Source organism: Arvicola amphibius, chromosome X, assembly GCF_903992535.2.
Source record: "Arvicola amphibius chromosome X, mArvAmp1.2, whole genome shotgun sequence".
Taxonomy (NCBI): domain Eukaryota; kingdom Metazoa; phylum Chordata; class Mammalia; order Rodentia; family Cricetidae; genus Arvicola; species Arvicola amphibius.
The window spans coordinates 44,161,726-44,174,734 of NC_052065.1; the positions used below are offsets into that span (position 1 = coordinate 44,161,726).

Below are 13,009 nucleotides of genomic sequence, written 5' to 3' on the forward strand. Positions count from 1 at the left end.
CCCCCAAAATCTGCAGAGTTCTTAAGAATGCTTGATTCAAACCCAGAGTAAAAGAAAAAAAATTATTTCATTCAGGCAACTCTACAAAGAAGATTTATAACAAAGACATCATCGCAAACAACGAAGAGAATTTTCTACCGTCAGAGAACAGGGCGTAACAAGAGCACCATGTCATAGAGTTAGCTCAGAGACTTCAACTGCTACATTATTTCTAGATAAAAAGAGACTCTCCACATGTGGCACAAATGACTAATTCAGAACTCTGGGTGGCGTCTCTTGTGAGAGACACATTCCCGGGAGAAGATAATCTCTGCAAATTATGAGATAGTAATGGGAAAAATCACAGCTCTAATGTATGGTGAGCAAAATCTGTATATTGTGTCCGGAGTTGAGAATATTCACAGGCTGGAGAGTGCCACCTGGGAAAAACAAGTGTCTGGGCTGGCTTGGGGCTTACTAGGTAACCAGACTGGTTTCAGACTCACAATCCTCCTGCCTCACTCTCCCAACTATTTTCTTTGGATATATACCTAGTAGTGAGATGGCAGGATGATATGGCAGTTATATTTTTACTCCTCCATGACTCTACTTACATTCCTACCAACAATGTGCTGGGCTTTCCTTTCTTCTGCACTCCATAACATCAGTAAAAGAATACGGTTGCCTTCACCACTGCCATTCAACATGGCACAGGAAGTGCCAGCTAAAGCAGTTGTGAAATAAAATGTACCTATATTGGAAAAGGAGTAAAACTAACTTGGAGCAGGTGCCAGAGGACAAAGTAAGCTGCTCCAGCAACTGGTTTCCCACAAAAAAAAACCCCACTTCAACAGCTGAAAGTACCAAGCTATCATCCCCAGAGCTAAGAAAATGTGTAGTACCCACTCTCTTATAATAAGAAAAGCCCAGTGAAGGAGACGTAAAGCAAAATCATCCCAGGTACCCTTTGCCCAACTCCAAGCTGTGTCATGTACTGAGAGATGTCTCTTGTTTGGGGGAGGATCAGGGATTAAGTCCATCCCTCAGACAGGAAAACCACTACCAGACCTTCTGGGTGAAACTGCATCCGAAACCATCCACTGGGTTATGGAATCCTCTGGATTGTCCTTACATAGTCAAGGGCCTTTTACCATCCACCCTCTCCTCAAGAGCAGGCAGGAGAACAGGGAATAAGAATCTGCTGCCAAATAAGGCAGAAGAGTGACCTCAGGAATTTGCCTTAGAGCTGAGAGATGGGTCTTCTGCAGTGAGTCCCAGCAACAGGCTAAGCCCAAACATGTGTTCATGTGACCTGTATGTGGACCAGGCAGAAATATGTAATTGTAGCAGAATGGCCTCTTGTTTTAGCAGGCATCACTGCCAGAGTCATTGCTTGGACAATCATTTGGAGTGCCACAGATGATGAGGGTGGCAACAATGCACTATGTAGAAGCCTGGGATTGTTACCAGCAAGATGAGGCCTGAGCATAGGCCAAGGGCTACAGATGAGGTATCTGGGCCTGTCCTGGACGGAGGTGTAGGCCGACAGAGACGAACTAGCCACTTTAGGTACTCCTTTCTAGCCCTTCTGACTGCAGATTTGGAATTAATCCTCGACTTGCTGCTTCCTCTGGTGCTGCAACAATAACAGACAGCTGATATGAGGGGAACTTGGTCGTAGGGCGCCATCTAGTGCTGAAAAGGAAATGTCCATCTACTCAGAAAATGAGCTGAAGGCTTGGATTTTCTAGGACAGAAAAAAAGCCTTGTTACAAACACTAGAATAAATAATGATGTGTTCTTTGTGTAGATGACAGTGCATGTCAATAAGCAGTAAGCTTTCAGAAACTCAGTGTCAATTATGTACAAAATAAGACACCAGAAGCTGATCATATAATGACCAATATTTGCAAAATCAAAATAGCTTTTTAAGGAAACTCAATGGAAGGGGGAGGGAGGGAATTTGCCATGGTGGTTCATTTTTTTATTAAAATATAATCACATCATTTTCTTTCCTCTCTCAAACCCTCCCATATCCCTTCCCCCCAACTCTTTCCACACAATTCTTACTCCTTCTAGTCTCTCCTTTTGCTGGACTAGAAGTCCAAACATCAGGGAGGAGTCACTCCAGACACCACTCACACAGGCACAATTGATGCAAAAGCAAGAGGATTTTTATTCTGCCATGACAGGGCCCTTCAGGTTCGGGATATGAAGGACATCGGATAACTGTTACAGTCCATCTTTTAAAGCAAAAAGCCACAGATACAAGGGGGGAACCTGAAGGTTGTTTTCCAACTTATTGGATTGGCTTATTCAAAGGGTTACTAGCAGTGATTGGTCTATTCCAGGGCAGGAGAAGAGCTGTGTGATTGGGTAAGATAAGGGAGCATCTCTGTGGTCTTAGTGACCTTGTTCTACTGACTAAATCAATACATCAGGAACTGAGTCAACATCTGTGGGTTGTCTTTGCCTTAATTCCCAGAATGGAGTTATGTTTGAAGATTATTCACAAGGACACAGGAGGATGGGCAGTCCAGCATGTGGTTATTCACAAGGACACTGGAGGATGAGCAGTCCTGCATGTGTATGTGTGGGCGACTGTCTGTTTCCAAAAGAGAGTGAGTGTAAGGTTTTTAGAAAAATGTCTTAGGGTTGAGGGGGCTTACAAATGCATTTAGAGTCTTTTACTTTATTATTGGTATATATACACACACACACAAAAGCACACATACATACACACAAAACACACATGCTTATGTAGAAATACTAGTCTGATAAATGGACATAGTATTGAACAGACTTATAACAACTTCGAGCTAAACCATTGTGTCTAATGCATTTCTTGACCCTCATCAGAGAAGCTTCTATTTGAAGAGGGTGGTGACTAACACCAGATTAACCAGAGATTCACAATTGGCCGAGGTACACAGAATAAGAGTACAGAACGCACAGCCTGAAATGCAATGTCTGTTTTGCATACTTTCCTTTAAAGCCTCGGGGATCGTTGTGGAAGGGGGTTTGCAGAGAAACTGTAAGAGGTGAATACCTACAAGAGACAGTGTTAGAATTCATAGTGACAGCATACACAAGATTCAATCAAACGCAAGCAAGACAAAATGCCAGCATGGAGAGGGGAGGTAAGCATGAAGTTCCACCCCTAGCTGAGAAGTACTGTCAATTTATAGATTTGAAGAGAGGGACAGTCCATCTTCTCTGAGAAAGTACCCCTTGGTAGAACAACCACTCTCCAGTTGAAGGTCACTTAACTGAGAATACGGTTGGTACAATTTGGACTTGGTGGACTGAACAAACAAAAATAGGACACAAAGCTGGGGTGGGCAAGGAAGGGGATGGATCTGGTAGAAGCTGAGGGAGGGGATGAATACGATCAAAACACATCATATGACATTCTCAAAGAACTAAATTTTTAATGACAATATTGAAGATGAATCTCTATTCTAAGTATCTAAAATTATATGTTTACTACATCCTTGTTGTCGATAGCAAAGATTTTTGATCAACTATCCAATAATGGACAAATATAGAGATATTATGATACAGATACATATACAATGGAATGTTACTCAGCTGTGATAAGAAGGAATTCCTACTTTGTATGACATATAGTACATGCTGTCTCATATATACAGAATCATAAAGAGTTTAGACATAAGGTGCTTACATATTATGCACAAGATCCTAGGTTTGATTTACAGTTCCAAAAGGAAAAAATGTCAAATGCTAACACTAGCAAACAGGAGTGTTGTCATTATCAGTGCTCAGAGAATGAGGAAACAGAACTGATGGTTCGAAGGTGCAAAGCATCAAGAGATGTGCTACAGAGTTTAGTATTCAGCATGGACTTTATAGGTCACAATTCTCTTAGAAACGTAGAATTTAAGAGATGGGAAGAACGAGATGAATATATGGATGACCTTGATGCTAATGATGGTTTTACAAGTGCATATTCACTCCCAAACTCTCATCAAGATTAAATATGTGTAGCATTTTATGTAGCAATCACTTGTCTCTAAAGTGGCTTACAAAGTAAGACACCAGAAAACTAACATCTGGAGGTCACTGTAACCAGGAAAACAGGTAAGCTACCTGCATATCTTCATGTATCCCTCAACTCCTCCAAATACAACGTCCCCTCAGTCTCATTTGAAGCTCTGTAGCAGATCTTTGATTGTGACCTCTTCTTATTCTCTGCCCCCATTCCTAGGTCCTAAGCAGATCCTGACAGAACATTCTCATGTGACCCCCCTCAGCTCCCTAAGCCAATCCCCATTGCTATACCCAGAAACGCATTTTACCTGGAACACCCAGTGGCCACACCTATCAGGACACCAGAAAAATTCCCCACCAGGTAACACACAGCCACCACACTGCTGTGGGAGCACATTCTGCTCCTTCAGCCAATAGCATTTAAGATACCAGCCCACTTGGGTGTGGTCTCTTATACTGTAAATGCTGCTGTAAAGTCTGTGCTCCCTCTCTTGCTTCTGGCTCTTGCTTCCAGCTGCTAGACTCTGTTCCTGTTCACGCAGAGGGCTGTTGTCTAGGACAGTGATCTGTAAATTTTCCTTAAATAAGTAACCCTTTATTATTCATAATTCTGAACTGGTGTGGCATTATTTTGTGACTTCTGCCTTCATCTGGCACCCAACCATTTGGTTTTAGAACCCTTGACTCTGACTGCACACGGTTGGGCTCAGAGCATGCCTGGCTTGGTGCGAGTCCTCCCTCAGCCCACTTCAGCTGCAGCCTGTGTGCAGAGCCAGCAGTTCATTTGGATATAGAATTCTCGCACAATGGCCTTTCCTGCTACAGATTGGCCACCATTCTTTCTATTTTCTCATTACACACCTCTGAACAGCTTCAAGTCTGTGCGCGCTCTCCCTGGTGCCTGTGCCCCACCACGGCACATCACAGAAACTCAGACAGGACACAGACTTTCCCAGGTGTCTCTGTTATACTGTTATTCCTGTGTGTGTATGGCTGCTGACCAATCAGGGCCCACCATGGAATACACAGTCTGTAATTTCTATTATATAACTATTTTAATCTGAGCATATCTTTCAGAATTTAACTCCAAAATCAGATTCAGACCAGCCACAGGACTCCAAGTGAGCCATTAATCCATGCTGGGTTTGTTTTGTAGGTGGCCCATGACACCTACTGGCAGGTAATGATTATTGCACCTACTCCAGATCAGTGAGTCAACATACACACACAATCACAAAGAACTAAATCTTGAACTCTTCTTATTTCAATTACATCTTTTTAGTGTGTGAATCTGCTTAGTGTTCAATTGTTTAAAGCTTATCAGTATTAGTCTATAATATAGTCAATCTTGTAAGCATATATCAATAACTTTAATGCATATATAATATTTATGTGGCTATTCCTAAGGAGTACAGTCAAGATATATCAAAAAAATGTATTAAAAATTCATATGTTAACTCCACAGGAGCAGGACTGAGCTGGCAACCTGGGCCAGAGCCTGAGGCAGCAAACTTCACAGGAGCAGGACTGAGCCAGTGACCTAGGCCGGAGCAGGCCTGAGACAATGAACTCCACAGGAGCATGAGAAGATCCAGACCAGGGACATTTACAGACACAGGACTGAACTAGCAACCTGGGCCAGAGAGGGCCTGAGATGGCAAGCTTCACTGTAGCAAGACTGAGCCAGAAATCTAGGCTGGAGCAGGCCTAAGACAACAAACTCTACAGAAACAAGAACAGATCGAGACTAGGGACATTTATGGAAAAAGGACTGAGCCAGCGACCTAGGCCAGAGCAGGCCTGAGACAGTGAACTCCACAGGAGCAGGTACAGGAGTACAACTGTTGAAGGAGTGGATCAGAGTCAGAGACCTCTGTGGGTTGGGCATGAGACTGGGACCCCGGAGGAAGTAGACCTGAGCCAGGACCTCTGCAGGTCTGGGCGTGAGTCTGGTACCTCCAAGGAACTAGGTCTGAGCCAAGACCTCTGTGGGTCCAGGTGTGAGTCTGGAAAGTCCAAGGGAGTAGTCCTGAGCCAGGACCTCTGCAGGTCTGGGCACACCTGTGTCTGGGACCTCCAAGGGAGTAGATCAGAGCTAAAGACATTCGCTGTACCAACCCCAAGCCAGGGACAAAAGGTACAGACAGAAAATTTAGCCTTATCAATATGTAAAAGTCTCCAGGATAGCTTCCCCAGAGTTCTGCCTGACTTTCTGGTAATAACATGAGGAAAATTATCTGGCCCCAATTACCCTAAGGTTGTCAAAGAATATTCATGGGAACCCATACATATGCCTATTCTAAAGGAAATTAAACAAACAATTGTAGCTTACAGACTATATTCATCATTTGTTAGGAAATTGGTCAAAACGTGGGCTTCCAATAACAAAGCAACACCATTAAGTGTGTTATTAAAAGGAACATTCAAAGTTTCTGTCTCATATCAGGAGCCATCTGGTGAATTTTGGCCCATCAAAATTCCAGTAAATTCTTCACAGACCTCAAAAGAACAATACTCAAGTTCATACAGAAAAATGAAAAACCCAGGATAGCCAAAATCATACTGTACAATAAAGGAACTTCTGGAACCATCACAATCCTTGACTTCAAACTCTACTACAGAGCTACAGTACTGAAAACAGCCTTTTATTGTGATAAAAACAGACAGGAGAACCAATGGAAAAGAATTAAAGACCTGGATATTAATCCACACACCTATGAACACCTGATTTTTGACAAAGAAGCAAAAATTTCAAATGGAAAAAATAAAGCATGTTTAACAAATGGTGCTGGCATAACTGGATATCAACATGTAGAAGAATGAACATAGATACATATCTATCACCATGCACAAAACTCAAGTCCAAATGGATCAAAGACCTCAACATAAACCATCCACAATGAGCCTTATAAAAGAGAAAGTGGGAAGTACACTTGAACGCACTGGCACAGGAGACCACTTCCTAAATATAATCCTAGTAGCACAGACACTGAGGGAAACAATTAACAAATGGACCTCCTGAAACTGAAAAGCTTCTGTAAAGCAAAGGACACAGTCAGCAAGACAAAACATCAGCCTACAGAATGGGAAAAGATCTTCACTAACCCCACATCAAACAGAGGGCTGATCTCCAAAGAACTCAAGAAATTGATCATCAAAAAGAACAAATAATCCAATAAAAAATGGAGTACAGACCTAAACTCTTAACAGAGGAATCTAAAATGATTAAAAGACACTTAAGGAAATCCTTAGTCATCAGAGAAATGCAAATCAAAACAACTCTGAGATTCCACCTTACACCTGTAAGAATGGCCAAGATCGAGGCTAGAGAGATGGCTCAGAGGTTAAGAGCATTGCCTGCTCTTCCAAAGGTCCTGAGTTCAATTCCCAGCAACCACATGGTGGCCCACAACCATCTGTAATGGAGTCTGGTGCCCTCTTCTGGCCTGGAGGCATACACACAAACAAAATATTGTATACATAATAAATAAATATTAAAAAAGAAAAGCTTCATGTAAAAAAAGAATGGCCAAGATCAAAAACTCTGATGACAACTTATGCTGGAGAGGTTGTGGGGGAAAAGGAACACTCCTGCATTGCTGGTGGGAGTGCAAGCTGGTACAACCCTTTTGGATGTCAGTGGGGTGATTTCTCAGAAAATTAGGAAACAACCTTCCTCAAGATCCAGCAATACCACTCTTGAGTATATATCCAAAGGATGCTCAATCGTACCATAAGGACATGTGCTCAACTATGTTCATAGCACCATTGTTTGTCATAACCAGAATCTGGAAACAATGTAAATGCCCTTCGACTAAAGAATGGATAAGGAAAATGTGGTACATTTACACAATGGAGTCCTACACAGCAGAAAAAAATAATGACATTTTGAAATTTGTGGGCAAATGGATGGATCTAGAAAACATCTTAATTAGTGAGGTAACTCAGACCCAGGAAGACAATTATCATATGTACTCATTCATAAGTGGTTTTTAAACATAAAGAAAATCAGCTTACACATCACAATCCCAGAGAACCTAGACAATAATGAGACATACATGGATCTAATCTACATGGGAAGAAGAAAAAGACAAGATCTCCTAAGTATACTGGGAGCATGGGGACCTTGGGAGAGGGTTGAAGGGGAGAAGAGAGGAAGGGAGGGGAGCAGAGAAAAATGTATAGCTCAATAAAATCAATAAAAAATCCACATGTTGGTTGTGGTAGTTAGTGCTTTATTCGCAGTAGAAGTAAGTGGATTCTCTGTGAGTTAGAGCCAGCCTGGACTACACTTTGAGTTTTAGAACAGCCAGAACTACTAAAAACTCAGAGAAAAGGAGCTACTAGTTTACATAGTTACCGAAGTCTGAGGTCAACAGACTATTGTCTGAAAATCAAATCCATCTATGTACTTAGTTCTTTTTTTTAGTTCATCCAATAAGAAGCCATAACTTTATTAGTGATAGAAACAGTACAAATTTCAAACCAAGCTGTAGTTCCACCTTTGAAACAGCAAAAAGGGGAGAGGGAATGGGAGTGTCCTCACTGTCAAATAGTTACATTGTTAATTCTCGCTGTCAAATTGTTAATTCCATAATAGTATTTACAATATCATTACTGTTGTTTTTCAGGGCCCAGAAGGCCTTTGCTCTGGACACATTCGCCTGTGACATGACCAATTCTATGTCCTTATCTTCCACACCTGCTTCATCAACCTCTTCCTCCTCACTCTCCTCTCCTGTCGGAGTCTGAAACAGCTTCACCTTGAACTTTGAACTTCTCAGCAGCTTCTAACTGTGCTTGCTGAGACAAATCTTCAATCTTGGCTTCTCCAAATATGATGTAGGTGTCTGAAGCCGGGCTCTTGTAGACATCTGGTTTGGTGATGATGAAGAGGATATTTTTAGATTTCCGGGTAGTGACTCAAGTAACCCCTGTAACCTGTCGAAGACTCAGTTTGGACACAGCCTTCCAAGCCTTCTTTTTACTCCGGCTCTGCTTTGCTTTGCCTGACTGGTTCTTCATGGATTTCAGCTGCTGCGGCCAGCTGGGCTTGTTGTGTGGCTGGCTGTGTGGAGTCTTGTTCCTCGAGGTACTGATTCATTGTTGTCAGAATCTTTCCCCGACCCTATCTCAGCCTGAGGCTGAGGTAGCTCCTGCTCTGTAGCAGGGACCATTTCTGTGGCTTTGCCAGGCGTTTTGTGCGGAGGACACGGAACCAAGATGGCTGTACTTAGTTTTTATAAAGAGTTTTACTGGAATACAACCTTGCCCATCAATTTGGAGATCTTTATGGTGGCTATCCTTCCACAATGGCAAAGTTGAATAGTTGCAACACAGTTGAACAGTTATGATCGAACTTATCACACCTACAAAGTAGAAGACACTGATTCTCTGACCATGTACAGAAAAAAAGATATCTTCTATATGGCTTATGAAATTATTGGACAGCTTCTCTGAAACAATGATAAGCATCCATTGACTTAGATCTTATCTTCAGTTGTTTAATAGCATTATCTTCAACTGGTTTACCTACCTTCTAACAAGGCCCCAGATAGCCCATTTTTTTTCTGTAGTAGAGCATCATACCTATGCTATTCAATGCTTGTGATAGAGTAGCTTTCAAGTCGCACTTAACCCTTCTTCCTGTAAACTGCTCATGAATCCATTACCCTGCCACACAGGCTTGGGGTCAAAATCTGGCTTCACTGTTCATTGAGATTGGCCATCTTTTCTAACTGTCTAGAGCCCTTCCCCCACACATGGATAATCCTTTAGGGCTGCTGTAAAGATAAAGAAGCTGGCAGTATAGCTCAGTTAGGAGTATATGCCCATACTTGGGTTTAGAGCTCCAGTTCTACAGAAACTGGATATTAAGGCTCCCACCTGCAACCCTAGCACTTGGGAGGTGGTATTAGGAGTAACACAAATTCCGGATTATTGTTAGCTACATAGTGAGTACCAGGGCAGTTTGGGGTACATGAGATCCTGTCTTGAAAACAAAACAAAACAATAGAGTAAAGCGGTAAGACAATGAAAACTGCTTGACAAAGAACAGTCATAAAATATTTGTGTTATTTATCTTTCCATATACTTTTCAAATTATTAGCTCCTCATGGTTCTTCTTCTGCCTCTATTCAATTAATCCTTGTTGACAACTCAGCTTTGGCAACAGGTTTTGGTTTGGGTACACGATTTCTATCAATGTAACCATATCTGGTTTGTTTCCTAAATGGATACAATCAGCTATCATTGCTTCTTTCTTCCACAATTGGCTTACTTTTTGAGCCATTTTCTTCACTTTTTCTAAGAGTCATAGTTTTATTCTTGTAAAATAAAATTCCTCTCTGTCACATTTGATCAAATCTATTCAGTCACAGTCTGAAAGCTTCTATCTCCTTCAAACCCATCAACCTTCTCACTCAGGGGCATGTACCTGCCATTTCCCTGAATCAACTATATGTCTGTAGTGTTTAAGGATATTTCTCTCTCTCTCTCTCTCTCTCTCTCTCTCTCTCTCTCTCTCTCTCTCTCTGTGTGTGTGTGTGTGTGTGTTTGTGTGTGTGTGTGAGTGAGAGAGAGAGAGAGAGAGAGAGAGAGAGAGAGAGAGAGAGAGAGAGAGAGAGACTGTACACATGTGGAAGTCAGAAGAAAACTTCTTTCAGGTATAAGGTCTTTCATTCCACTATCTGGGTCCTAGGTTGCCAGGCTTGGCCACAAGCGTCTTCACCTGGTGATCCATCTCATTAACTCTGAAGCATAATTTTGGCAATACAGTTACTGCCATGAGCAGACTACCATTTAAATTTACATATAGATATGTACTATATGTTAAGCATATCCTCCACAATATTTCTATCCTCTCTTTACTATCCTCCCCTTTGCTCTGTTCATTTATTTATAATTTCCTTTTATTTATAAATGAATGATTTTACATAACTGTATAAAACACAGGGACCACAAATGAAAGAAAACACACAATATGTGTCTTTCTGAGGCTGGCTTAATTAGCTTAACATGATTATCTCCAGTTGCATCCATTTGTCTACAAATGGCATCACTTCATTCTTCCCACATGAAGAAATTAATAAAGCAACTCCTCTCTTTTTACTAAGTATATGTAAGTGAATATAAATTACACTTGCATATGGCATACTCATTTGCACTTAGTTATTAGGGTCATGAATAGCCCATCTATTAGCTTGAAAACTAACAGGAGCTGTAGCCTTTCTGTGGTGTTTAACAAGAAATATCAATGTTTCAGAGGAAGAAAGAAAAATTCACATATGTTCATGGCATAGGTTTTAAAAATAGACGACTGCGTTACTTAATGGCTTAGAACAGTAGGCACACATTGTTTCTCTTGAGTATATCATTTACTGTAGGCAGTTCTGGTCCAGGCTAGCACATCTAATTGCTAAAATCACTGGATACTCTATTTAAACTGAATTATCTTGTATGGCCTCACTTGTAGAAGGAAACGGCGGGGCTGTGTCCCGCCACCCGGCTAGCTTTGCCCAAAATAATTACACGGAAACTGTATTCTTTTAAAACACTGCCTGGCCCATAGTTTCAGCCTCTTATTGGTTAATTCTCACATCTTTCTTTAACCCATATTTAGTAATCTGGGTAGCACCACGAGTTGTGGCTTACCAGGAGAGATCTTAACCTGCGTCCATCTCGGAGAGCAGCAGCATGGAGACTCCCTATGGTGACTGCCTGAAGCGTCTCTCCAACTCTACTTCCTTGTTCCCACAATTCTGTTCTGTCTACTCCACCTACCTAATTTTCTGTTCTTAAAGGGCCAAGGCAGTTTTCTTTATTAGTAATGAAAGTAACACATAGACACTCCTCCATCACTCACTCATATGTCTTTTAAGCTAGAACATCTTGAGTGCCTCAACTGTAAGGCTCATTTATGTCCCATAGGGTGTTCAGTCCTCTTCAAACAGCGTAAAGGACAATACCAAGTGGTCAAGCACTTTAGAAGCCTTTGCTTCTGTTGTGTTTACTAATGTCCTATTAAACATAGCAGGTGGCATATTTTGTCTATAAATAATATACTGTGTGCATGTTTACTGAAACTATCTGACCCAGACACCTGCTGGTTATATGGCATGGGTAAGTAATTTCTCTCACTAAAGTCCCTATTCTTTTATATGTAAATGTAGATAGTATTAATATTATGTACCAATGAAGATGAATAATTATATTTTAAGTTCTTCACATTTATTTACACATTAATTCTTCATACTTTAAGCGTGTTTTAATGTTTCCTTCCTAGGAACTGTAGAGGTGACAAATGCAAACAACAGACATTGGCAAATAATCTCCTGTTTATAGACTTTTAAACAATTTCCCCAAGAAATGGACTAGGTTTTATATAAATTTTCCCGTAGATATTTTGCATTTAATGTCTTTCCATCATCCCTATTTTGAAGTATGTTCCTGGGAGAGAAAGTAAAACGAGCTCAGATCCTAGTGATGAGTAATAACCCTTCTTAGCATCTCAGCAGGTTACTCTTCCATCATATTCCCCCAATAGATTCTGATCTTATTAATAGCTTCAAAGGAAAGTAACATTTCTGAAAAGAGCAAATGAATTGCCACTTCGAAAACCTATTTGAGATATTGGAGTGTTGAAATAAGCACTGACTAAAATACCATTTAAATTGCATTTGGAATATCAGGAATGGTAACTGAGGGATTGCCTAGACAGAAAAAAAACATTCACGTGCTTGCTTGGTAACAAAACGACAACAACAACAAAATCACAATCACTGACAAGTCATAAATGAATCTGTCCTATTTCTATTTTTTAATCTAAAAAGTTTCCTATATAATAAAAGGCAATTTTCCTTACTGCCTTTCTGATAAAGAAGCCAGAAAAGCAGAATACAAATAGATTCATACTTTTCACCCTGCACAAAACTCAACTCTAAATGGGTCTAAGACCTCAACATAAAATGAGACACACTGAACCTGGTAGAAAAGAAAGTGGGAGAATAGCCTTGAAAAC

General features: G+C 40.9%; 1 pseudogene; it reads right to left on the reverse strand.

Annotated features, from left to right (window-relative positions):
- Positions 1–8,567: 8,567 nt before the first annotated feature.
- On the reverse strand, positions 8,568–10,307 carry LOC119804218 (annotated as a pseudogene).
- Between the last annotated feature and the right edge of the window lie 2,702 nt (positions 10,308–13,009).